The 25,751-nt window shown below is 37.9% G+C and overlaps 1 long non-coding RNA gene across 3 annotated transcripts in view; it reads left to right on the forward strand.

Annotated features, from left to right (window-relative positions):
- The window catches only part of LOC136879122 (uncharacterized), a 106,575-nt gene extending 85,538 nt beyond the window's left edge, over positions 1 to 21,037 (forward strand). For all 3 annotated transcript variants that reach the window (XR_010860896.2, XR_010860897.2, XR_010860898.2), the window contains 2 exons: positions 4,033 to 4,310; positions 20,552 to 21,037. This is a non-coding gene — a long non-coding RNA (uncharacterized lncRNA). The remainder of the gene's footprint in view (positions 1 to 4,032; positions 4,311 to 20,551) is intronic.
- Positions 21,038 to 25,751: the final 4,714 nt, after the last annotated feature.

Raw genomic sequence — 25,751 nt, forward strand, 5'->3', positions numbered from 1 at the left:
AGGGAGAAAGAATGGAAGGGATCCGATACTTCAAAAAAATGAAGGTATTCGCCAAAGTAAGACAAGGCCCACGAAGGGCGTGAAAATGAAAGACTCCCTAGGCCCCAATACCTAGTACCATCGGGGTCGGAAAAGAACAAGAGTTGATCAAGGGACGTCGGATAGGATAGATGAAAGTGAGGAGCTCTGGCACAAGTAAGTGGAAGAAATGCCGGGACTCAGCTCAGTGCCCGGATTAATTATGAAATTTATTTCTTGTCGGAAATTACAAAGAACATAATTGTGAAGATAAATTTAAAAATATGAATACATTTTTATAATTAAGGGTTATAAATTTCATGTTGTTGGTCCGTATTGAACTGAGAATAACATATGAGTAACAACACAGTAAAGGTTTCCACCTATTCAATACAAAATATATTCACAATATTTTAAAATTACATGGTACTAGTTTCAACCCATCTAGGGGTCATCATCAGCCACATCTCAAAGCAAAGATGTGGCTGATGATGACCCCTAGATGGGTTGAAACTAGTACCATGTAATTTTAAAATATTGTGAATATATTTTGTATTGAATAGGTGGAAACCTTTACTGTGTTGTTACTCATATGTTACATTTTTATAAAGTAATATCTATTTCGTATAAATTCTAGCCCTGGTCATAATAATGTTCCTTTTTACAATATTATATCACACCCAACTATTTACAAACTGATGAGCCCAACTTAGCACACTCGAGCGAAACGCTAGCAACCAGGAATGAATTAGCTGGAAAATTTATAATGTCCAATAGCGGACCAACTATATTGGTAATATAAATTTACTCATTTGGAACAAATATTTAGGATTCCCTATGGGAATCAACATCTTTATCATCTGATGGCCAGGCAGGCATCAAGTTTTGAAAATGAGACGAAGTCTCTCATAGTGCTTTGGCACTGCCGATGGCTCCAAGTAGCCTATGCAGTGGCCTCCATGGTATGCACTAGCCATGCATCTTGGTGGGTGTGCTATTTACTGACTGATGAGCCCAACTTAGCACACTGGGGCGAAACGCTGTCAACCAGGAATGAGTTAACTGGAAAATTTATAATGTCCAATAATGGACCAACTATATTGGTATGAAAAAGCTTTCGATACAGTCCACCATAACAAACTCATGTACATTTGTGGACAGTTATAGCTTGATGAGTGGGACATCTGTATTTTTGGTAATCTCTACTGGAACAAGAATGCTGGCATAATAGTTGATGGTTGTGTCTCAGAAGAAGTGTTAGTTATGAAAGGAGTTCGCCAAATGGTCGGAGCTTGCGGTACCATACCTTGTCACTTTGTCACCACATGGAAGCGCTTCCAACTCCCAATGAAGCTCATCCTCGGAATTGTGACCCTCATCCTCTGAGGCTCCATCAAGATCCTGAGACACCACCTCTACAGCTCTGAAATGCTTCAATTAATAGAACTGTACAGAAAATTTTATATGTTTTACCTTGTACTTAGTGGCAGCCTGTAAATACAGGACATTGTTCCTACATAAATGGAAATGTATATTTATCAGTGTTATTCAGAAAATATCTTTTGAGATGCTCTTTATGTAAGATTCAAGGAGCTGGGGTTAATGGAGAAATAACACCAGATATGCTGATGACACTGTACTGCTAGGATATACAGGAACTACTTAGAAGCCAGCAACACCATAGGCTTGAGGCTGAATGTAAAGGAGGCCAAGTGGATGGTCGTAAGTAGGAGAGAAGATGGTATTTGGATTTGGGGTAGTTTCAAAGCAGGAAAGGACTGGACTGCGGGACTGGCAACATTTAAATACCTGGGATGTCACATTGATGACTTGGAACTTGCTCATGAGATCCAATACAGAATTGAGCAGGCCAGGACTTCTTTTCAGAAATGTAGAAAACTTCTGACAAGCTGTGACGTTTCCATTGCACTATGGACACATCTACTCCGGTGCTACATTTTCAGCATCCCACCATACTGCATTGAAGCATGGACACTAACTGAGACAATGTGAAAGAGACTGCAAGCATTTGAAATGTAAACATACCAAAGGATGCTGAACATACCTTGGACAGGTAAAATGACCAATATAGAAGTTTTGCACAAATGAACAAAGAACCAGAAATTCTCACCACCTTCTATAGTAAGGAAGCTAGAATACTTTGGCCACATGATGTGAAACAGTAAATACAACCATGTACAAGTAATACTCCAAGGGATAATTAATGGTAAATGTGGTCTGGGGTGAAGTAGAACATCATGGCTAAGCAACTTGAGCCAGTCGTTTGGGGTGATGAAGCTTAATCTGTTCAGAACAGCCATCAATAAACAGCAGATCATGCTACTGATCATCAACACTCTACAAAGACACAGCACATGAAGAAGAAGAAGAATTGTAATTATTGACAGTCTATATTGAATAGTTATACAGAGTCCACCAGAAAAATGTATACACTCTTTGTTAGACGATATCGGGATATGGACATTGTCAACTGTTATCATTGTTTTTAAATGTTGTAGTATGGTCTTTCACTCAACAAATCAGCCACAGCTTGCGCTGTATGGGCCTGAGCATTGTCATGCAAAATGATGGGTGGTTTCTGAAGAAAGTGTTGCCACTTCTTTCTCAAAGCTGATCGCAGGTGGTGCTCCAAAAATGAACAGTAATACTGTGCATTGCCAGCCTGCCGGGGAGGAATGTATTGCGTTAGGATAACACCATCACAGTTGTACACGAGGATCACCATAACTTTCACTGTACTGGGGCACTGAAAACCTTTAGACTTTCGTGGTGACCCATAATGACACCATTCGTTCAATTGGCGTTTCAGTTTTGGCTCATATGATTTGGCCCATGTCTCATCCAGGGTTATGATACAGCATAAGAAAGTCTCTTCTTCGTGCTCGTAGCACTCCAAGTGCATCTTAGCAGCATCGTAATGCAACCATTTGTGATTTCCGTCAAATCATGCGGAACTCATCGTGATGCAATTTTTCGCATGCCCAGGCGTTCCTTCAGGATGTGAAGCACAGTCGTATGCGCTAATCCGGTTTCTTGGGCAAGCTCACAAATCATCTGGTTTTAATCACTGTCCAGTAACACGGCAAGAGCATGCACTTCTTCTTCACTCATGCTCGATGGACGACCTGCCTGATGAACGTCCGCCACAGTTTCCCACCATCGGTGAAGGCTTTTACCCAATGTAGCACTGTTCTGTAAGGCAATGCAGATTCCCCACAAGCTTCTTGAAGACCTTGATGACACTGTTGTGCTGTACGACCTCTGGCACATTCAATCTTGATCCAACTCCGTTGTTCCTGTTTGGAAAACATAGGGTCAACGTTACATTAGACCGCTAGCTCACAAGTGACTGTGTTTCTCTTGCTTGTGCGCACGCAGGTGATGTGGGAAGGGCAAGTCCATTTACTCTGAGGTAAGGTAGGTATGTAACCAACATGTGCTATCAGCGACAATATTAGATTCTGTTGCATAGCGTCTCCACAGCATTGTTGCCACTTTTAAGTTCCAACCCTTGTATTTCAAGAATAATTCATTATGCAGTATCTCACATGATTAAACTCTACTAATTTTGACAACTTCAAAACAAATGGAATGGAACATGGAGAAACCTGAAAAATGTTTTTACGAATCTATAATTTTTCTCTTCTGTTTCCACACAGAGGTTTTGGAATGCCAGAAAAAAATAGACCTGGATAGGTCTGTCAAGTATGTTTAGGTACCATTCAAGATTTTGGTTTGTATTTTTGTTTGTTCAATAATTTTAATTCATTTCTATTTGAATTATTATAGATAATAAGAATCTAGCAGTGTGCCACAAAAAAGTCATGACATTGACAGGATATAGCTAGAACTAAACTATACTAACACCCATTCAGGTGATCACTTCTTAAAAGAAAAGAGTCTAACGTAAACTCTCATATTTTTAAAAAATGTGTCTTCTCTCTTGATGTCAATTCTAATTAGTTTTCTAACTTATCCTTAAATTCTTTGTAGGAATTGATGGTGAGAAGTTTATCTTTTAACACTGAACGTGAACTCAAAAAAATGGGTTTTTCAAGCTGTCATGCACGTCCAAAGTCATCAGGAGAAATAGACAGCTTTTTCAGGAAGCTGGGTAGAAGAGTGAAAACACTGAACCCATGCCAACAGGAAAATGTAATGAATCGATTTGAAGAGGTGGTTGAGTCAACTGAGAGAGGGACCCACTGCAATAGAATATACTCCTCTTCTATATTTAGAAGTCAATTTGACCCCAGGAATGAGAAACTGAGGTAAATTTTTAAATCTATCTACTTTCTAGACTGCAAGTATTTAATTCTTTCTTTATACACAAATTATAATTTTGTCTGTACCCTTCAAATTTTTGTCTCAAACTTTGTAAAAATATACCAACAAATGCAGGTTACTATATACTTAATATTTTCTATGTTTTATTGTTCTATTTTACTGATTCTAGTACTATAAATGTTATATACTTCACATTTTCTACATGTTTTATTGTCATATTTTACCGATTCTAGTACTACAAGTGTTATATACCATGATATACCATGATATCAAAAACACTAAAAATGCACGAGTGTTAGGAGTTACAATAATACAGAATTACAAAGGGTCAGAATAATATTGCTGAGTTGTAATAGTAGCAGGGGTGGCGCGACCTTGAAGTTATTTGTAGCTGGTGTGTCTCTGGCCACAAGCACCTGTTCTACTCTACATCGCCCCACTCTCAGTCATTGTCTTGTTTTTGTTCAGTTCGCAAACAATGGCAACCGAACGGAAATGTGTCATTCTGATGATTCTACAGAAGTTGGATATTGTACAAAATATAGAACGAGGTTCTACCATTAAACAGGTGTGTGTCCAATATAACGTTGGTGATTCTACGGTATGGGATATTTTACGTAACAAAGAAAAACTTCTATCATTTGCTTGTTCATCTGATGCAAACAGTGGTATGGCAAACTGAAAAACTATGAAAAAATGTACGTTTGAGGAGCTTGACCAATGCATGTCAGAGTTGTTTACACAGCAGCGAGCTCAAGGGATTCCAGTATCGGGACCGATCTGTATGACTAAAGCAAAGTTTTTCTTCGTAGCTCTTGGGATGGAGGATGATTCTGATGCGTCATCCAGATGGTTTACACGCTTTAAACAGCGACATGGTATCCATGATGTCAGTGTAAAAGGTGAGTTGTTAAGTAGAAATACAGAAGCTGCTCAACAGTTCCATTTGAATTTGAAAAAATTGTTCTAGATGAGGGCTTGGTCCCAGAAAAAAATTTACGATGCAGATGAGTCTAGCCTGTATTGGAAATGTCTACCAACTCATACTCTTGCTTTCCAACAGGAGTGTTGTGCACCAAGCCATAAAACATCTAAAGAGAGAATGACAATTATGACCTGCGCGAACTGTACTTCAGTACGCCTGTTCTATTTTTAACTTTTTGTAGGTTAACCACGATTTTGACCGATAAGAACGATCATCTTCAGCTATTCTCAGTAAGATAATCTAAGATAGAACATTATGTCTAAAAAATTGAATTGAAGATCAACTAGGACTATAATCTTAAAACTATAACAAATGGATTGGTCAAAAGAAAACATATATATGAACACAATTAAGATCATTCCGTGTATCCATATATACCGGTAGATATTTTGGTCTTGATGAATAGCTCTTCATGTGAAAAATGAATTAAAAGTCAACTAAGACCATAATCTTAAAAAAATGACAATGAATTGGTCCAATGAATTGGTTAATAAAAAGCCCTTCATTAAAAAAGAAGGAATGCCAGGACTCAGTTAAGGGCCCCATGGTTGCCAACCCCCCCCACTCCCAAGTTGAGAGCCCCTGGGGTCCCTTTTAGTCACCTCTTACGACAGGCAGGGCATACTTTGGATGTTATTCTACCATCCCCATTCACAGGGGGAGTTGATGTCGAGCCCAATGCAATTTTCCTCATGTTAAGACATTTTGTCAGTATGTACCACACCGTTTGATGACTGAGAACAACCTCTACGGATAATTCCCGGACAGTCCATTGATGGTCAACAGAAACGAGACCAGTCATGATGTAAATCTGAATTTGTGAAAGGGATGCCCAATTAAACAATTAAGATCATTCAGTGCATCCATATATAGATATTTGGTCTTGATGAACAGTTTTTCATGTGAAAAATGACACTATCTTATTGTCCGTTGAATCCATGTAAGAATAAAATTTAAACATGCATATATATATATATATATATAAAGATAATACTAAAGCTGCAGAACAGTGTACTACTGGAACTTTGAGGGATATCCTTGATATCCTTCACATCATCCATTCAGATGAACATCGCTTAATTTCTTAACATCAGGATATTCCTCATGGTAGTGAAACCATCATAAGGATTCCAGTCATTAATGCACCACAATAAATAAAAACTTAGTAATCCTATGTAATGAATGAAAGAGCCCTTTACTCGATATTTTAGAGAGCATCTACATTAATACTGATCACTACAAGAATCCCTCATATAATTTAAATGAAATAAATGAAAAAAAATATACTAGTGGAAACTTCATGCCAATCATTTGCAAGCAGTACTACAACAAAGATAAGTCCTGTTTACAACTTACAAGAATTACACCCTCCCCTACACTCACAGAACTTACTCCGCCCCTTCCTGAAAGACCTCTCCCTATAACAGCAGTAACCTTAGTAAACTGATAGGAACATGGCACTTGAGAGGCAGACTCCAAAACAACAAATCCAGGACAGTCAAGTGGGCAAAAATTTAAGTTAAATCTATATGGTTTAAACCTTAGCTTTTGTTTCTGACATGCATAATTATCTGCTTTTTAATTTCCATTACAGATGGTACCTCTTTGATGGTTACACTCTCTAGAAGGAAAAATATTGCAATATAAGTTACCCAATACATACTTCAATATATACATAGAACCAAGATGTACCAGCAGCATACTGTTTGAACTATAGAAGAGTGGCAGGATTTTAGTAGATTTTAATAGTCCTTATAATTTACAACAAGACGCAATTTTACAACAGACAAAAGGCTATGCCCTGCAATGTTATGTACTAACACTAATATGGTCTTTTACTGGACTATAAATATCCCAAATAATAAGGACTTTACAGTGTATACATATATATTAATCTGATAAGAGTTTAATTAATATAGGTCACTGAAGATGACTTATAAGTAGTCGAAACATGTCTGAATAAACTTAATACTTCATCTTAAGAGATGATAATAATAATGGCGTGTGGCCTCCGAGGAGGCCTGGTGCAGGCAGGTCTTTCGATTTGACGCCGTGTATGGAAAATTCTAAGTTCCCATGGAGGGAATTAGATATTTTTCACCAATAGAGCATGTCAAAAACAGATCAGATGTAAGGCTTTTCAGGCGTTTGCTCTATCAACCAGTGTTTTGTCTTAGGTCTGACACTAGACTCATCAGAGTGGGATGTGTCAGACCCTATCCACTGATGCTGGGGTGTATGCAGGTGAACTTATCAGAAGTCCATTATAAGAGGCACAGTCTGATAACTGCATACGGGAGATAAATCTCCACAATGGAATTATTGCCCGCCTAGCAATTCCGAATGGAAAATTCTAAGTTCCCATGGAGGGAATTAGATATATATATATATTTTTGTAAGAACCGATATTATGTAATATGTCTCAAAATATAAGTAATACACAATTTTGATTCTACTGAAAGTAAGAATAAACTATGGAAACAATACACCGTCGCCAGCGTGTTAACGTCCTCTTCCTTCTCTCGAGCGAGTCTCCCCCATATTTTCTTCAGCTATCACACATTTTTACATCTCCTTTTACTTTCCTGATAATTGCATTTTTTTCTTTTGTCTCTGTTCCATTCTTGCCATGCTTTCTCCTTTTCTTCCACTGTTTCCTTCACCATCTCATTCCAACGCTGTGGCTCTTTTTTTCCACTCTTGTGGATGTTTTACCAAAGAATCTTCTGTCCACAACTTAAAAATGCTCTTTTAAACTTGAACCATTACTCTTACAACTTCCCAACAAAGTCTGTGCCTGGAATGCTATGTTTCAGGATCCCCTGTAATTTTTGTCTATTAATTTCCATACTTTATAATTTCTTCTCTCTCGTCTCTTGTATTCTTTCAATTTTTTCCATTTTCATCCTTGCTACCACTACTCGACAGTTTCTATCAAAAGTTTCTTTTGGAAGATCTGTTATGTTCATTTACTGTCAAGATTTCATTTTTTGATCAAAAGATAATAAATTACTATCTTTGTCTGTCTTTCTTTCACCCCAACCATATCTTGTAATCTTCCTGCTATTTTTCTTTCTAAATTACCTATTGCCCACAACCACACCATTCTTTTACAAACATCTACCAGTTTTTCTCCTTGATAATTTCTTTTTCTATATTGATAAGGTCCAATTACTTCTTCCTTCCCTAGACTTTCAGTTCCCACTTGCCCACTTAAATCAACCATTAATTCCTCTTTCCAGTTTCTCCAGAACAACCTCAATATCCTCTTCTCTGTTTCCATTTTGGAGTGCATCCACTTGTTTAACGTCCTTCCATTTTGCCTACTCATCTGAACTTTGATTATCTGGATGCTTATGCAATTCTCCATTTCTGCATAATATTCACGGGTTCATTTAATTATCACCCTCATTCCATTTCTTGCCTCTTGTCCACCATTCCAATATAGCATGTATCTTATTTTTTCCCTTCATTTCCCCCTTTCACTTCAAGGATGGTTGCCTAGTTGTACTTCCTCTTAAAATAATAATCACCACCACCTCACCACTTTCACTTTACTCAGTCCTATCATTGCTATACCCTCTTTCTCTGTAAAATCATAAAGCTCCTCAACTCTCCATATCATAATAATCACATTGATAATTGGTTACTGGTCACCCTTTTTTCACAGTTCTCCTAGCATCCTTAGATCTATTTATACTCTTTCCCAGATTTTAAAAGTGTGGGAAATCACTTTTATTGCTAGAAAATTTCTATAGATTCTTATGTCACTGTTGTTCTTGTAGAATAGGTGCATGTAACTCTTTCTCCATTCGTTCAATATTCCATCGTTGGGAATTTTATTAAATAAGTTTGTGAAAATGGTTATCCCTGTTGCTCCTAATTTCTTCTATAACCCATTTGGCATATCTTTTTTTTTTTTTTTTTTTTTTTGTTAGTGGCTTTACGTCACACCGACACAGATAGATCTTATGGTGACTATGGGATAGGGAAGGCCTGGGAGTTGGAAGGAAGCAGCTCTGGCCTTAATTAAGGTACAGCCCCAGCATTTGCCTGGTATGAAAATGGGAAACCACAGAAAACCATCTTCAGGACTGCCGACAGTGGGATTTGAATTCACTATCTCCCGGATGCAAAGCTCAAAGCCGCACGCCTCTAACCGCTTGGCCAACTTGCCTGGTAATTGGCATATCGTTGGAACCAGTAGCTTTATTGTTGGCCATCCCACTGACTGCCGTTCTAACTTATTTTGGTGTAGAAACTGGTAATGCCCTTTAACTGGGGGCAGTTTATCACATAACTTATGTGGATATGTTTTGTTTAGCAATTCTGACTAGTATGTTTTTCACCTTTGTTTTACATCTTCATTAGGTGTGAGAAAATATCCTATTCATTCTTAATATGTTTTATTATCTTTGTGTCTTAAGATTCACAGTCTCAGTTTTACCATTTTAAATATGAAGGAGTGTCAAAAAATAACTGGAATGAATTTCTTGTGTTTCAATAATCCATTTAAAAATAAAAATTTCATAATGTTCCATATTGAACTGTGTCACAATTAAATTGAAACAAGAAATAAAGTGGTTCAACCTATTCAATACAAGGAAAATAAGAAATGTGGTGTTACATTCTTATTTGATTAAGAGCTGTACCGGTTTCGACCATCAATCTGGGTCATCATCAGCCGATTAAACAAAAATACAAAAACAATGCATAGGAAAACAAAAAAGTGAAGGATAAGTCTTTCACAAAAGCAGTTCAAGAAGCACTATAACACAATAGGGATTAGCACTGCGCAATTTTAAATCCTAAAATCCAGAAGAAGTCAAAGATCAGTCATTTATATGAACGCAAGCTCCTGAAGAGCAGTACAACACATGTAATGTCCGGCTCTGTGCCTCAAAATGTTTACGAGAAGTGGTGAACAGTTCAGTGAAGAAGCCTGCAAACACTGCCAGGCACAACATCACAACACGATTTAATAAATTAGAAGCCCCAAAATTGTGCAGAAGTTGAAGACAAGTCACTTAAATGAAGTAAGATGCTAGCTCCTGAAGATCAGCGCAACATACGCAATGTCCGGCATTGTGCTTCTGAATGCCGACGAAACTCGGTGATCAAGTCTGCAGATGCTTCCAGTCGCAAAAATATATAATACAATTTAATATAATTAAAGTATATATCAATGTTAAAAGGATCTTGTAGATTCTTTAGAGATGCAGAACAGTTGACATAAAAAACAATTGTGGGGAGAAAAATGTTAAAAAGCGCATTATTGGAAACAAATGAGAAACACATATGCATAGCGTGTTATTTCTTGAAGATAAGAATTTAGTTTTGAGGTAGCGTAAGGTAGCGTAAGGTAAGAGTTTAAATTTTAATGTTGTATTGATCTGAACTGTAGGTGATATTATAGTATACAGTTCAATTCAGAAAATATTTTTTTTTTCTTCCAAGAGGAGAGGTGAAAAGAAAAGATAGGATAAGATAACAAAGGAGGAGGATTAATAAATAAGAGAAGATTAATAGAACTGGAAGTTAAAAGAAGATTGGAAAGGATAGGATAGGGAAATAAAGGAGGAATAGTGTAGGGTGGGTTAGGAGGATGGGTTATTGGAGGTAGAAAATGTGGGTAGGAACTGTGTTAGGCATGGAAAATTGAATTCAGGTTTAGAAATTTAGCATTTTTGAGAAGAAGAATTAGGAAGTCGAATAGAATATTGGGTTTTCAGAAATGTCATTTAAATTGAAATTAGGGTTGAGGTATTGGTCAAGGTGAATAAAACAATTTTCAGTAGTGTTTAGAAGGGGGGCCTTTGTTAATGATTTTAAGTATTTTTATGTCTTTTTCAATATTGGTGAAATTATGAAATTATGCTTCTTGAACTGCTTTTGTGAAAGACTTATCTTTCACTTTTTTGTTTTCCTATGCATTGTTTTTGTATTTTTGTTTAATCAACTGATGATGACCCAGATTGGTGGTCGAAACCAGTACCGCTTTTAATCAAATAAGAATGTAACACCACATTTCTTATTTTCCTTGTATTGAATAGGTTGAGCCACTTTATTTCTTGTTTCAATTTAATTTCAATAATCCCACGCTGGAGTTTGCAAGTCATAGTACGGAAAGGTCTGAGCTTGAGTGATACAGTGCGAAACACATCACTTGCCTCAGGGTTCACAGTTGCAGGGGAGCAGGTAAGGAAAGAGGCCATGTTTGCTGTACCCAGCATGGGTCTCAAGTTGCAGCAGTGCGTTTCAATTAGATTTTGTGTTCTCCTGGACAAAACTCGAACACAATCAGTGGAAATGTTGCAGCATGGTTACAGAGAGGAAGTCATGGGAAAGATGCAAGTTTTTGAGTGCACACATGCTTTAAGAAGGGTAAAACTGACCTTGAGGATGCTCCACGCCCTTGAAAAGCCAGTGAAAAGAAAAATTGCAGAAAAAGGATGGAACTTTGCTCAAACGTGACGGATCCTGCACCAGTACAATGCACCTGCACATCGGCCAATCAAGACATAAGTCTCAATAACCACTTTATTCACCGGACCTAGCACCATGTGACTTCTACCTATTTTCTGCAGTGAAAAAGGAATTTGGGGTCATCATTTTCAGAGTGATCAAGAAGTAAACAATGCAGTTTTGGGCAAACTAACAGACTATTAAGAAAGGACTTCGGAGAGTGTTTTGAACAGTGGACTAAACACTGGAACCATTGTATTGTATCTGCGGGAGGATACTTTGATGGTCTGTAAGTGAATTTGAATTAAGGTAGCTAGTGTTTTGCTGTGAAAAATTATTCCCTCATAATTGTTTGTCATTGGGAGCTGTAGCCAATGTATCATAAAAATTGTCTCTACTACCAGCCTTTGCCCATGCTATTGCACATTTTGCCTTTCTTTGCATACTGGTAAGCAGTTTGATCCTCTTCACTACTACTCTGTTGCCAGGCCTTAAATACAGTCTTTTTCATTTAAATCTTTTCTTGAAATTTATGGTATTCACCACTTAGGATCTTTATTTCCTCTGGCAACAACCTTCGATACGCTTAGGTATTCCATTATCTTGAGAATACAGGTCTCTAAATTTTTGTTCGATATGGTATTAGCTGACTGTTGTGTATAATTCCATTGCCTTGTGAATACAGGTCTCTCTAAATTTTTGTTCCATTTAGCTGACTGTTGTGTAGAATTCTTGTAAAGTAATGTGGAAATGTGGAAGTTTGTGGTAATAGTAATGCTACTACCCACAACTTCCAAATTCAGCTGCATGCAGCTAGTCAGGTTATCACCTTCAATTTCTTTTTCTGTCATGACTTATCATTATCTTTTGTAAGTAATTATAATTGTTGTTGCTTCTTAGGGACAACGTTTGATAAGTTCATGGACTTGGCTAGTTCTTATGTGACTGTTGAAGGATTTCATATGACATACTGGATTTTCTGTAATAATTATGCATATCAAATTGGAAAACACGAGAAATCCCAAAAGTGATTCGTGTGAGGTGGTTTATCATTCAGGGGCATTAACATAACATCAGGCTCCATGGCTAAATAGTTAGCATGCTGGCATTTGGTCACAGGGGTCCCAGGTTCGATTCCCGGCAGGGTCGGGAATTTTAACCATAATTGGTTAATTTCGCTGGCATGGGGGCTGGGTAGATGTGTCATCTTTTTCATCATTTCATCCTCATCACGACATGCAGGTCACCTATGGGAGTCAAATCAAAAGACCTGCATCTGGCGAGCCGAACTTGTCCTTGAACATTCCTGGCAGTAAAAGCCATATGCCATTTCATTTCATTAAAATAACTTGTGGGACTGGCAGATGTCTGGCGAATGAGACACACAACAAAATTTAAACTCACAGTTATTGACAAGATGCACTAAAATAACATCACAAGTACAACAAACTGATCACTAGGTTGGATTGGATGAATGGGAATGAATATGGGAAATCATGGAAAAACCATGTTCAGGGCTGCCAACAGTGGGGTTCAAACCCACTATATCACGAATGCAAGGTCACAGTTGAATGCCCCTAACCGCATAGCCAACTCACTCAGTAGTCATTAATGATGAAGTATGTTATTATTAAATCATTGATTATTAATTTCCAATGAAGCATTTGAATTTCATGAAATTGAGGATTATGACTACCACACATTACTATAGATAGGACTACACAATTATCCACAATTCTACCATCACCTAACAGAAGTTTGAAGTGAAAAAGAAGCTCTAAATACTATAAACTAACAGGAAATACTATAGTCTAACTAGAAGAAAGATCCTATAATACTCTACTGAGAATAAAGATAATATTTACCAATTTGAACTTAAATTTTGATGGAAGTCAATTTTCCTGGCATCCCTCCTGAAGATTCCCCTTTAGAGTCATGGCTGCACTGGCATTTAGTGGTTCATGATAGCTGGTACATCTTTTGCCGGATGCCTCTGCTTCAAAGAAGTTATTCCTCTTGAGAGTTTCATCTTGATTTCTTGTAGCACCTTTGAACGTTGTCGGCTTTCTGGTTGAATTCCTCTTCTGAAACTGAAACTGACATCACACATTATTACATGTTCTAACCAGGTTTATTATACTGTTTATTGTGCATCTAGAAAAATACTTAGCTTACATTCACCACAAATGCAGTCACTAGTAGTCGAATTAATGTTCATTTTGAAATTGCTGCTAAAATTTACCACGTAGCAGTATGGAGAATTGCTGTAGTAAGAATTGCTTACCTTGCTGTCATTGTAATGTAGTAGATGAGCAATAGCCCAGTTATCCTGCACTCTATCAATATGACAGCATTACAACATAGTAAAATGAACTGTAAGCGACCTAAGCTCTGAGCTGAATGAGTTAAGTGTGTCTCCTTTAATCTGTCAATTTTAAAATGTGCTAGCGAAATTGTAAGAACATTGTAAAATCTAACGGGTGAGTATTAGAGTAAATTGGTAGTCTCTTCTTAAAAGTCTTAAAGCAAAATGAGAAAGATTAAATAAGATAATTTTGGTCATTGCTTGCACATTCTTATATTACTTTTCATTCTGGGGAGGTGTGATATGTTGAAACCAATCATAATTTTACATCGTTTTGAATCTTGATGATTATTAGTTCTAGCCTTGCGCACAGGATTTTTCGAGAACTTGCCGAGTTAAGCTGTCCTTGAGTTAGTCCACCCCTTGCCGTAGTTACAAGAGCTTTCGACCAATGTCAAGCAAATAACAAAAATAGTAAATTCTCCATGCGCAGATCGATAAATTCCACCTGGAGACTGGCTCGTTCAAGGTTACGCACATATGACCTTCCTTACAGCTGATAAACTGTCATCCTGGGCTAATAAATTTCAACTCACGTGTGGACTTAATCCAAGTAAAATTTAGCCTCAATTCAGATGAATACAATATAAAGTTTTATAATTTTATAGCAGACTAGCAAGATACCCGTGTTTTGCTACAGTATTATACTGAAATTTATAATTGAATGCTTAACGTTTTATATGTATACCACCGAAATTCACAATCTGACTCATTTTCTGAGAGAATCCGTGAAAATTCGCGATCTGACTCGTTTTCTGAGAGATTGTGGAAAAGTTCCTCTCATTTTTCAATCTTCCTTTCCAGCAATTGATTTCATACTCTCCGGGCTATGTCCAGGTATTCCACCTGGTCAGTTGGGTCCCTAAATCTTTGCCATATTTTCCTATAAGCATTTTTAATATGGATAAAATCTTTGAGGAGACCCAGCGGAGTGTCTTCTTGGGTGCCTTGGTGGTACTGAACCCGCGGCTGGACTGCATTCATAGTCATTACCGGTCCAGGACCCGTTTCCAGCACTGTCCGCACATTTTGATGACGGTCCAGAACATTGTTATTATTATTATTATTATTATTATTATTTATTTATTTATTTATTCGTATCAGAAGCATTAATACTATAAATACATATACATATATACTCTTACTGAATTATATACATTATATACAAAGTCAATCTTATCAAAAAACAAAGGTCTATACTACTTTTGACCAGAAATTGGCGACATCCAGTGCATTTTCTGTTGCCTGAAGTAGATCTTGTAGTGTGCATGTTTTAGGGCACTTACTACACTGCAACAAATGAGACGTCGTCTGGATTGCACCACACTCACACAATGATGACTCGATGTTGAAACCCCACTTCTGCAGGTTGCTTTTACATCTAGTCACGCCTGCCCGTAATCTGTTCAGTGATCTCCAGGTACTCCATTTCTCCATGTGACCAGGTGGTAATTCTTCACTTGGTGTCAACCATTCTTCGGAGCGAGTGCAGCTTGCGCGCCACATAGCAGTTCGGGATTGCTGAGGTGTCCCATTAAGAGCCTCTGTTGTTCTGAGGAAACTTTTCCTTGATTTGAGTCTTGAAGTAACTGGCCTGTATCCATACAGAGGGTGAGCTTCAGAAGTTTCCGCCTTCTTCCTCTCGTTTTTTGCTGCAACCTCTCGACGGATATCAGGAGGGGCAATACCAGCAAGACTATACAATTTGTTCAACGGAGTTGGTTTTAGACAGCCGGTAATGATGCGACAGGTATCGTTTAGAGCAACATCTACCTTCCTGGCATGACTTGACTTGTACCATACTGGGGATGCATATTCCGCTGCAGAGTAACATAGAGCAATGGAAGAGGTTCTCACAGTATTGGGATGTGCCCCCCAGGTAGTACCTGTTATCTTCCTTATAATATTGTTTCTGGCAGCCACTTTTTGCTTGGTGTTCGAGCAATGTTTCTGGTAAGTTAGAGCACGATCAAGGGTAACTCCAAGATATTTTGGTGTACTGCAATGTTCTAATGTGGTTCCTTCCCAAGTGATTTTGAGAGTTCTGTTTGCCATTTTATTTTTGAGGTGGAAGGCACAAGTCTGGGTTTTACTGGGGTTCGGTCTCAGCTGATTCTCCTTGTAGTAAGTAGACAGCACTGAAAGTGCATTAGATAATTTCTCCTCAATAGCGTCAAAGCAGGTGTCTTGAGTGGTAATGGCACAGTCATCTGCATAGATAAAGCTCTGTGTTCCTTCGGGTAGCGGCTGGTCATTGGTGTAGATGTTGAACAATGATGGAGAGAGTACACTTCCCTGAGGTAATCCATTCCTCTGTGATCTCCACCTGCTTCTTTTCCCCTGAAATTCAACAAAAAATCTTCTATTTTCAAGGAGATTCCTAATGAAGCAGGTAAGCTGGTAGTCATTAGTTGCATTATATAGTTTCATAAGGAGTCGTCTATGGTTGACGGTATCATATGCAGCTGTAAGGTCGACAAATACAGCTCCAGTGATCTGTTTCCTTTCGAAACCATCTTCGATATGCTGCGTTAGCTTCAACACTTGAGATGTACAGCTCTTCCCAGTTCTGAATCCAGCTTGCTGCGGTATGAAGATTGCCTCTAACTTCTCCGTTAGCCTATGGAGTATGAGTCTTTCAAGGATCTTGTACAGATGACAAAGGAGCGAGATAGGCCGATAACTCTTTGGATCATTTGGGTCCTTACCTGGCTTGCGAATAGCTATAACTCTGGCTTTCCTCCATAATTTCGGGATCTTGCATGATTGGATGCAGTTGTTCATCAGCTCGATTAGCCAGTGCTTTGTGGCTGGACCAAAGTTCTTAATTTGCTCAACTCTTATATCGTCAAGGCCAGCAGCTTTACCATTCTTGGTTTTGCTCAATGCATAATCAAGCTCAGCCTGAGTGAAAGGTTGATATAGAATGCTGGATTCTTGATCAGGTTTTCTCTCAAATGTCTTCTTACTAGTCTTGATGGTTCTAGTAGTTTTACCATTTTCAATGAGCTGGTGTGCAATTTCATCAGCTTTGACACTTGCATGTGTACTTGTTCGAGAACGGTCATTATTTAGGCGCTGTAGCAATCTCCAAGCCTCTTGGCTGCTCCTACTCATATCACACTCTGCCATCAGTTTCTCCCATTGGTCTCTCTTTGCCTCAGAGATTGAAGAGAGGATACGTGTTGCAACGTTATTATTATTATTATTATTATTATCATTGTTCTGGACCCCACAGCAAGATGCAAGACCGCTACTTGCTGGTAAATAACATCTGCTGCCATTGTCATTGCTGACAATGTGATCAGCACCATTGTCGCGCGTAGGCAAGTGCGCGAGATTTCTGGTGATAGGAATGACATACTCCCGTGCATTATTGACCTTATTATAGAGGTGAACATTTGCATGGTCAATCTCATTCCTATCGTTTATTTCAAATGTGTTTAATTTTTTATTTATATGCCAAGAAAATCTACTGTAATCTAAGAACGTTCTCCAAAGGTAAAGATGGCTCTTGAAAACAAATCCAGAAAAGATTAAAAATGATCGGTTTATGATCAGAAAATCCACAGCCTGTTTCCAGTCATTCGACCGGGTCAGGAATGGAATGAATAAAGCCCCATCTAGCGGCAAGGATCAGAATTGTGCCAGCTGCCTAAGCGTGTCGCACTCCTCTGGGGTGATGATTAATTAATGACAAATGAAATTAAATGATATTGGAGAGTGTTGCTGGAAGAATGATGATGGGGAGAAACTGGAGTAACTGGAGAAAAACCTGTCCCGTCTCCGCTTTGTCGAGCACAAATCTCACATGGAGTGACCAGGATTTGAACCACGGAACCCAGTGGTGAGAGGCCAGCGCGCTGCCACCTGAGCCACAGAGGCTACTTTAAAGTACATTATGAACAGTAAAATCAAGTGGTCTCACCACCATTTTCACCCCACCGCCGTTAAGTTGATTTACCCCCCCCCCAAAAGAAGGCGTGTTTCTTTATGTTTAAAAGAGATTCCAAAATACCAATGTTCACATCTGTTACCTTCAGTTTTGAGTTATAAGTAACCCCATAAAAATAATTCACTTTTTTCACTTCATTTCACACTCCCCCCCCTAAGTGAATTTTCCGATCTTCTAAATACCAATTACCACGACTCTAAGATCTCTAACATCTTCACTTTTTGAGATATGTGTCCTCATGAAAGGAATTCAAATCCTTTTCACTCCCCACCCCAAGATGATTCCCCCCAAAACGCATTCTTCTTTGTTTATAAAGGCGATCTAAATACCAATTTTCACGTCTGTAAAAACTTTAGTTTTTAGTAGATGTAAGTATCCTCATCCAATTAATTCAATTAGTTTTTTAATTCTTTCACCTCCCCCCTCCTTCATAAGATTTCTCGAGAATACGTGTTTCTTTACTTTTAAAGCAGATTCCAAATACCAATTTCACGTCTGTACCGTTTTCAGTCACATTAACCCCCTACCCAAGTGGTTTCTCTGAACACTAAAAATAAATGTTTCTTTATTTTTAATACAGATAAAAAATACAATTTTTCACTTCTGTAACATGTTAAGTTTTTGAGGTATACTCTAGAAATTCTCATTTTAAAATTTTGTCCAGTTTTTACTTCCCTTTAAGTGGAGTTTCCAAAAATAAATCACCTGTGTTTCTTTACTTTAACAGGAGATTCCAAATACCAGTTTTTACGTCTGTAACATTTTATGTTTCTGAGATATACTGTAGATATAGTCTTTCTAAAAATTCACCCCAATTTGTCACTCCTGTTTAAACCCCATTAATTGGATTTTCCAAAAACAAAAAAATATATGTTTCTTTATTTTAAAAGGAGATCCCTTATACCTATTTTGAGGTCTGTAATATCTTCATTTCTGAGATATAAGTATCCATATTAAAGGCATTCACCCCTTATTCCCATTTTTCACCCCTCCTATTGGGATTTACAGAAAAAAAAAATACATTTTCCTTTATTTTTAAAGAAGATTGTAAATACCAATTATTACATCTGTAAACTTTTAAAGTTGTGAGGTATAGATACACTGATTTAAAAATTCTCCCCACCATTTTACCCCACATTATTTGGATTCTCCAAAAACCGAAAAATATGTGTTTCTTTATTTTTAAAGGAGATCCCGAATACCAATTTTCAGGTCTGTAATATCTCCAGTTTCTGAAATATAAGTAGCCTCATTAAAGGCATTCAATCAATTTTTTACCCTTTTTCACACTCCTATTGGGACTTCCCAAAAACAAAAAAAACATGTTTCTTTATTTTTAAAGGAGATTCTAAATACCAATTATTACATCTGTAAACTTTTAAAGTTTGAGATATAGATACACTCATTTTAAAAATTCACCCCCCATTATTTTGATTTTCCAGAAACAAAAAATACGTATTTCTTTATTTTTAAAGGAGATCCCAAATGCCAATTTTCAGGTCTGTAATATCTTCAGTTTCTGAAATATATGTAGCCTCATTAAAGGCATTCAACCCATTTTTCACCCTTTTTTAACCCCTCCTGTTGGGATTTCCCCGAAAACAAAAAATTACATATTTTTTTATTTTTAAAAGAGATTCCAAATAACAACTTTTACATCTGTAAACTTTTAAAGTTTTGAGATATAGATAGACTCATTTTTAAATTTCACCCCCCCCCCCTTTAACCCTCTTAGTGAAGGAATATCCAAAAATCCTCCCTTAGCGAGCACCTACATTGTAATATAAATGTATCCTCAAAATTTCATTTCATTATGTCCAGTTGTTTTGGCTCGGCGATGATGAATCAGTCAATCAGGACATAATCTTTTATATATAGAGATTATATAGCAAAACGGACAGAACTGTGATCTAAATCATGCTGGCATAATAGTCCAGGCGTATAGTGTTAACACACTAATCAGAAGGAAAAATGAAAGAAAGCTGATGGTAAAAGAAAGAGAAGGGCCACAAAGGGCATGAAATTGAAAGACTCTCAGGGCCTAATGACGTTGGGGTCGGAGGAGAACAAGAGTTGGCTAAGGGAGGATAGATAGGAGAGATCAAAGTGAGAAACCTAGCACAAATTAATAGAAGCAATGCTACACTCAGCTAGGGGGCCCATGGTTGCCAATCTATGTTCCCAAGTTAAGAACCTCTGGAATCACCTCTTGTAACAGGCAAGGGATATCATGAATATATTTTACCCCCATCTATAGAGGTTTTATTCAGGCAGTATGGGCTAAATTAGTCAATGTATGTTCAGAACAAATCATTTTCGCTGTTCAAAAGTGTGATTATATTAAAAAATGAAAAAAACTTATAGTAAAGTTATACTGAATTATGAGGAATTGCTTATGCTCCTGGTGAATACCAAATAACACTCTATCTACTGTTGTTTCAAATCTGTCTTGCAGAAATTCCAGAAGGAAAAGAAGTAGTCACAGACCCTCATGCAGCCGCAATAAGTCCAGTTGTAGATGCAATGAGGAATCTAAACATGGGAAGGAATCTAAATCTAAACAAGAAAAGGAATCTAAACGAGAGAAGACCCGTCGTCAATGTTCCAGTTGCAGCAGAAGGAATGACACTCGTGATAGGTCTTCTCGTCGTAGGTCATGTTCGTTATTTTCGTGTCGTTGTTCTTGCCGGTATCAAGATAAATTAGTAAAAGGATCACTTACCAAAACGAGAGAAGAATCTCCAAATGTTTGCAGATGTTCAGCGAAGAAAGAAGATAAAAAGAAACTTTAAAATTGTTGTTGTCCTAAATTACTATATTTTCTCTCAAGTTTGGTGTGTTCTTGTTATAAAATTAAAAGTTGAAAACTGTTAATAATAGCAGAGTCTTATTTCTGACAGTTGTATACTTGTCAGAACATTTATACAAGATAAAATTAATATACGAGTTAATTACTCTTGTATTTGTCCCTATAATGTATTTTCCTGATCCCATATTCCAAAGTAACTTTTTCAGATATTCAATATCCTCACATAATTTCTTCATCTCCAATTTTCAAGGATAGATTATGGTATTATCAAAATTCCCAAGCTGTAAGTTGTGGTCGCACACAAGTTTCTACACTCGTCACCCTTGCACTCACAATAGTGGTATCAAGGGAAGTACTGTACCACTTTCTAATTCCATTGCGTCATCACAAACAGCCTAAATCTTCCTTTAACAACTTCCCTTGGTTATTTCTGACCCAGCTTGGAGAGTGTTTTGAACATATCAGTGAGTGAAAAGTAATAATGCCAGGGAACTATAATAGTTATATGGTTGGATTCAAACTTAAAGTGATACCTGGGTGGAGGGCAATGGAGAGCATTTTCATGTATATCCCAGATGGGTTCTTTATTGGCATGGTCAAAAAAATTAATTAGTGAAAGCTCCAGTGACTATTAATTATTTCACATACCAAAATCTGGACATTCTGGGTGTTGGGCCACATTATTGAGTTAAGAAGCAATGGAATGGCTGTAAGCCATAGAATGACAGAGATAAAGGTCTGGTACGTCGCAAAAGAATAAGGAATCTCTGGTTGGGAATTTAAAGCCAGCAGAGCATAGAGTACTCGTTTTATCACCCATCACAGACTGGGCCTATAAAGAAGAATAACTCTTTCCCTGTGGTTCCCAAAAGACAAAATTGTAGAATTTCATTGACTCATTATACACTCAGTGGCCAAACGTCAAGGGAAAACAGTGAATATGATGTTCATAACAAGTTGCTCCTCTGCAAGCCCTCAAAATGGCATCAGTACGGTGAGGAATCGACTTTACAAGGTGTTGGAATTGTTTTGGAGTGATCTGGACCCACGCATCTTGCACTGCTACCCACAATTGGTCTTGTGTAGTTGGTGCAGTGTTCATGGAGTGTACACCAGCATCGACAGCATCTCATAAATGCTTGATTGGATTAAGATCGTGGGATCTGAAGGGCCAATCCATGGTCGTAACTTCACAGGAGTGCACCGCCAACCACCTGCATGCCACCACAGAGTGGTGTCATGGCGCATTGTCCTGTTGAAACATGGCATCTCCATCAGGGTACTCTAGGGCCAGAAAGGGTTTCAGATGGTCTGAAAGAATGTCCACATAACGTGCACCTGTCAGTGCTCACTCCAGCCAGAAAATGGGGCCTAATTGCAACCACGAGAATGCCATCCAGACCAGAACCGAGCCACCTCCCGCCTGGACACGACCTTGTTGACATGCAGGATCTATAGCTTCATTCGCCACACTCTCACGCACCCATCAGATCAATACAACTGGAACCGGCATTCTTCAGACCATACCCCATACCGCCATTCTTCCACGGTCCATTGCCTATGTTTGCGGACCCATGCGTGTTGTTGAGCTGTGTTGAGGTGTCAGAAAAGGAACACGAGTTGGTCATTGGCTGGTGAAGTCTATCCTGTGCAGTTGCCTCCTTACAGTGCTGGCAGAAATGGGTTCCTGACTCGCAGCATTGAACTGGGTGGTGATCTGACTCACAGTAGCCCGTCAAGCGCCCAGTATGGTTCTGTGGAGGCGATGTGATGTCCGTTCATTAAACACCTTTGGTCTTCCAGTGCGGCGGTTTACATGGGTGGTAACATTCTCTCTGCGATATTGAAGGTCCACCCTCGACACTGTTGACCTCGGAAACCTGAATTCGCGTGTAATCTCCACAGTGCCATGACCCATGCCCCAACGATCATCCCACGTTCAAAGTCGGTTAACTCGCAACATGTTGCCATCTTCATGACACTGGTGTCTGTGACAGACTGCTCAGCTATGCTGCAGATAGCCGCAATGCTCAGGGGGTCATATATAGCACATTTCTAATGGAACACCCTTTCCCGTGACTTTTGGCCACTCAGCGTATGTCAGTGGTAAGAACATGGATTTCTGCTCTTTTCCATACTGTACCCGTCCAAATGGTATTTTATTGGATTTAGAGAGGTTGGTTCAATTCTTGTAATGTAACATGGCTATACGCACGAACAAGCATCAGCTGGTTACCCGGCCGTTTCTGTTGCGGGCAAGCTAAACTGTGTCAGGTGGTCAAGGACATTGATACGTCACTCGGCTTACGTCATACAGCGAGCGCCAGATGACGAAAGGGGAGGAGGATTCCAGAAAGATCTACACCCAATATGGAACAACGAATCATGTCGCAGAATAGCTGTCGACCATTGAAAATGAATGGAGCCGCTCTACAGACGGAAATCTTCTGGAAGGAAGAGTAACAGAATGTCTTTAGTGTGAGACTGAGCGACGGAGGAATACAATAGTCACTGCTGATGGTATTGGAGAATTTTGTTGACTAGGTGACAGTACTGCATGGCATTATAGTATTCGAGTATGCTAGTATTAACTTTCTTATAGACGGGTCAGCCAAGTACGATATCTCATCGCAGTACATTTGACTGGGTGAAACATTATATGTTATAATTCACATATTTTGGTCTGTATTGAAATGTACAATGAAGTCAAATAAATAATGAAGTTTAATTATTCCACCTCATTCAATACATAAAAAGAGATGTTAATAAAGAATTAAATCTGTAAATTAAATTATAGGGACATTACAAACCACGGACAGTCACAGCAGGATGTTACGCCGGAATTTTATTGCAGTAACTTATGGAATGTTCTGGTAGACAGCACGAGGCAAATTAATCATCGAACTAGAAGCTTCAAGAGTAAACCTGGCTGAGGAACATCGTTTTGAAAGTATTGCAGTGGAGTATTTGAAATTGTGACGAGTCAATGAAGTGCTTTAAATGGATAATAGGGTCGAGATTTGGAGCTTTAATAAGTTTGAACCACTTTGTACATCATTGCACCAGTTAAGTATTGTAAGGCAAACTATTGGAATACATCGAGTGAGGATCCAATTCTAAAATCAAATTTTAGTTTCAGAAAAATCTATGAGAGCCAGTTGTCATCATGGACCAACCAAGACGGAAATCCTGGGGAACTCTAAGACATCGCTGGAGTGATTCTACACTATCTGGCTGCACAGGAATCATGAGGTGTTAAACCGACGTGTGTGGGCCAGCACGATGAACTTGTTCGTCTATAATCCACCATAATCCGGAGGAAGAACCTACATCTACACCTGTATACAAGACGCCGGAGAGATACATCGGAACAATAAGTACCTTTGTAACAATTCCCTTTCTTTCTGTAGATTGCTAGTTGGATTGTATTCTTATATAAAGAAACATTGAATTTAGTTTGAGTAGTAGAACTTTGATAGTGGTGATGGTAGAGTAGATATTGATTTATTGATTCATTGATCTCATTTTATTGATTTTCTTGATATGTTGCTGTGTTGATTCATTGATTAATCCCCATTTGTTGGTGAATTTCATGAGGGTATGAGTGTAATTAAGGTCTTCAAAATGAATTACGGGGAAATGAAGGCTAATAATAATAATAATGATGATGAAAGATTTCATTAAAAATCATGATGATAATAATAATAATTTATCAGTCAGTATTAAAGGAATGATTTAACCGAAACATTGGTAGAGAATGACTTGTGAAATAATTCTGACCTTAGAAGGGAAGGTAATAGTTGTGGTCAGTTGACAGTTCATCGAGATGATGCACTTAGGAATAATAATCACGGAAATAATAATAATGAGTCAGAATAATTTAAAGTTGTTGTTGAGAGATAAATATGAACGTCAATTGTGTGATGATTCTTTTTGTGAATATTTGACAACATAATGACCGCTAGGGTATATGTTAATCGTTGAGGTATTTGGGATTATAGCGATGTGATTAGTTAATCAGGGAATAATAATAAAATATGGCTCAACAACTTGTATTATGTAAAGGAGACTCAATAATTTTTCCATGAGGCTAGATGAGTGCATTCTTTGAAGTGTCCGTAACTGATGGTAGTGATGATTTTATTCATCCACTTTTGGTCATTTATAGCATGTCACGGTGTTATTCATTGCTGTGATCTGTGAATATGGTGCAAGGGTCTTCAACTTTATCCAGAAGGGAAATATAATAATAAGATAATAATAATAATGATCTTGATGCTGTGATAAAATTTGCTGATAATAATTGGGGTAGATTGTGAAATTGCGTGACGGTCTATCAATGTATTTCAAACCGTAGAGAGATTTTTTTTTTCTTTTGTGATTTTTCATGGATTCTTGTCATGTGGATTTTTGATCCAGTTTGTTGCGCATTTATTTGTGTGATACTCTACTATCCAGCTATAAGTAACTTAGAAAGTGGATGATTCTTTAAAAATTCAAATATAGGAATACAGTCAGATGTAATTTGTGGATTTTTGATCCAGTTTGTTGCGCATTTATTTGTGTGATACTCTACTATCCAGCTATAAGTAACTTAGAAAGTGGATGATTCTTTAAAAATTCAAATGTAGGAATACAGTCTGATGTAATCTGAGAAGGAGGGGAAACTTGCCAAAGAATTTTCCAAGTTTTGTAAAGGAATTTTCCAAAGAAATTTGTCAGGAACTTGTAAATGAATTTTCCAAGAATTTTCATAATGTATTCTTAAAGGAATTTCCAGAGAATTAATTGAATTTTCTAAAGAGTTTGTGAAGAATTTGGGAATTAAGTTATAGGAATTGGCCAA

The sequence above is a fragment of the Anabrus simplex genome, chromosome 8 (genome assembly GCF_040414725.1).
Source record: "Anabrus simplex isolate iqAnaSimp1 chromosome 8, ASM4041472v1, whole genome shotgun sequence".
NCBI classification, from domain to species: domain Eukaryota; kingdom Metazoa; phylum Arthropoda; class Insecta; order Orthoptera; family Tettigoniidae; genus Anabrus; species Anabrus simplex.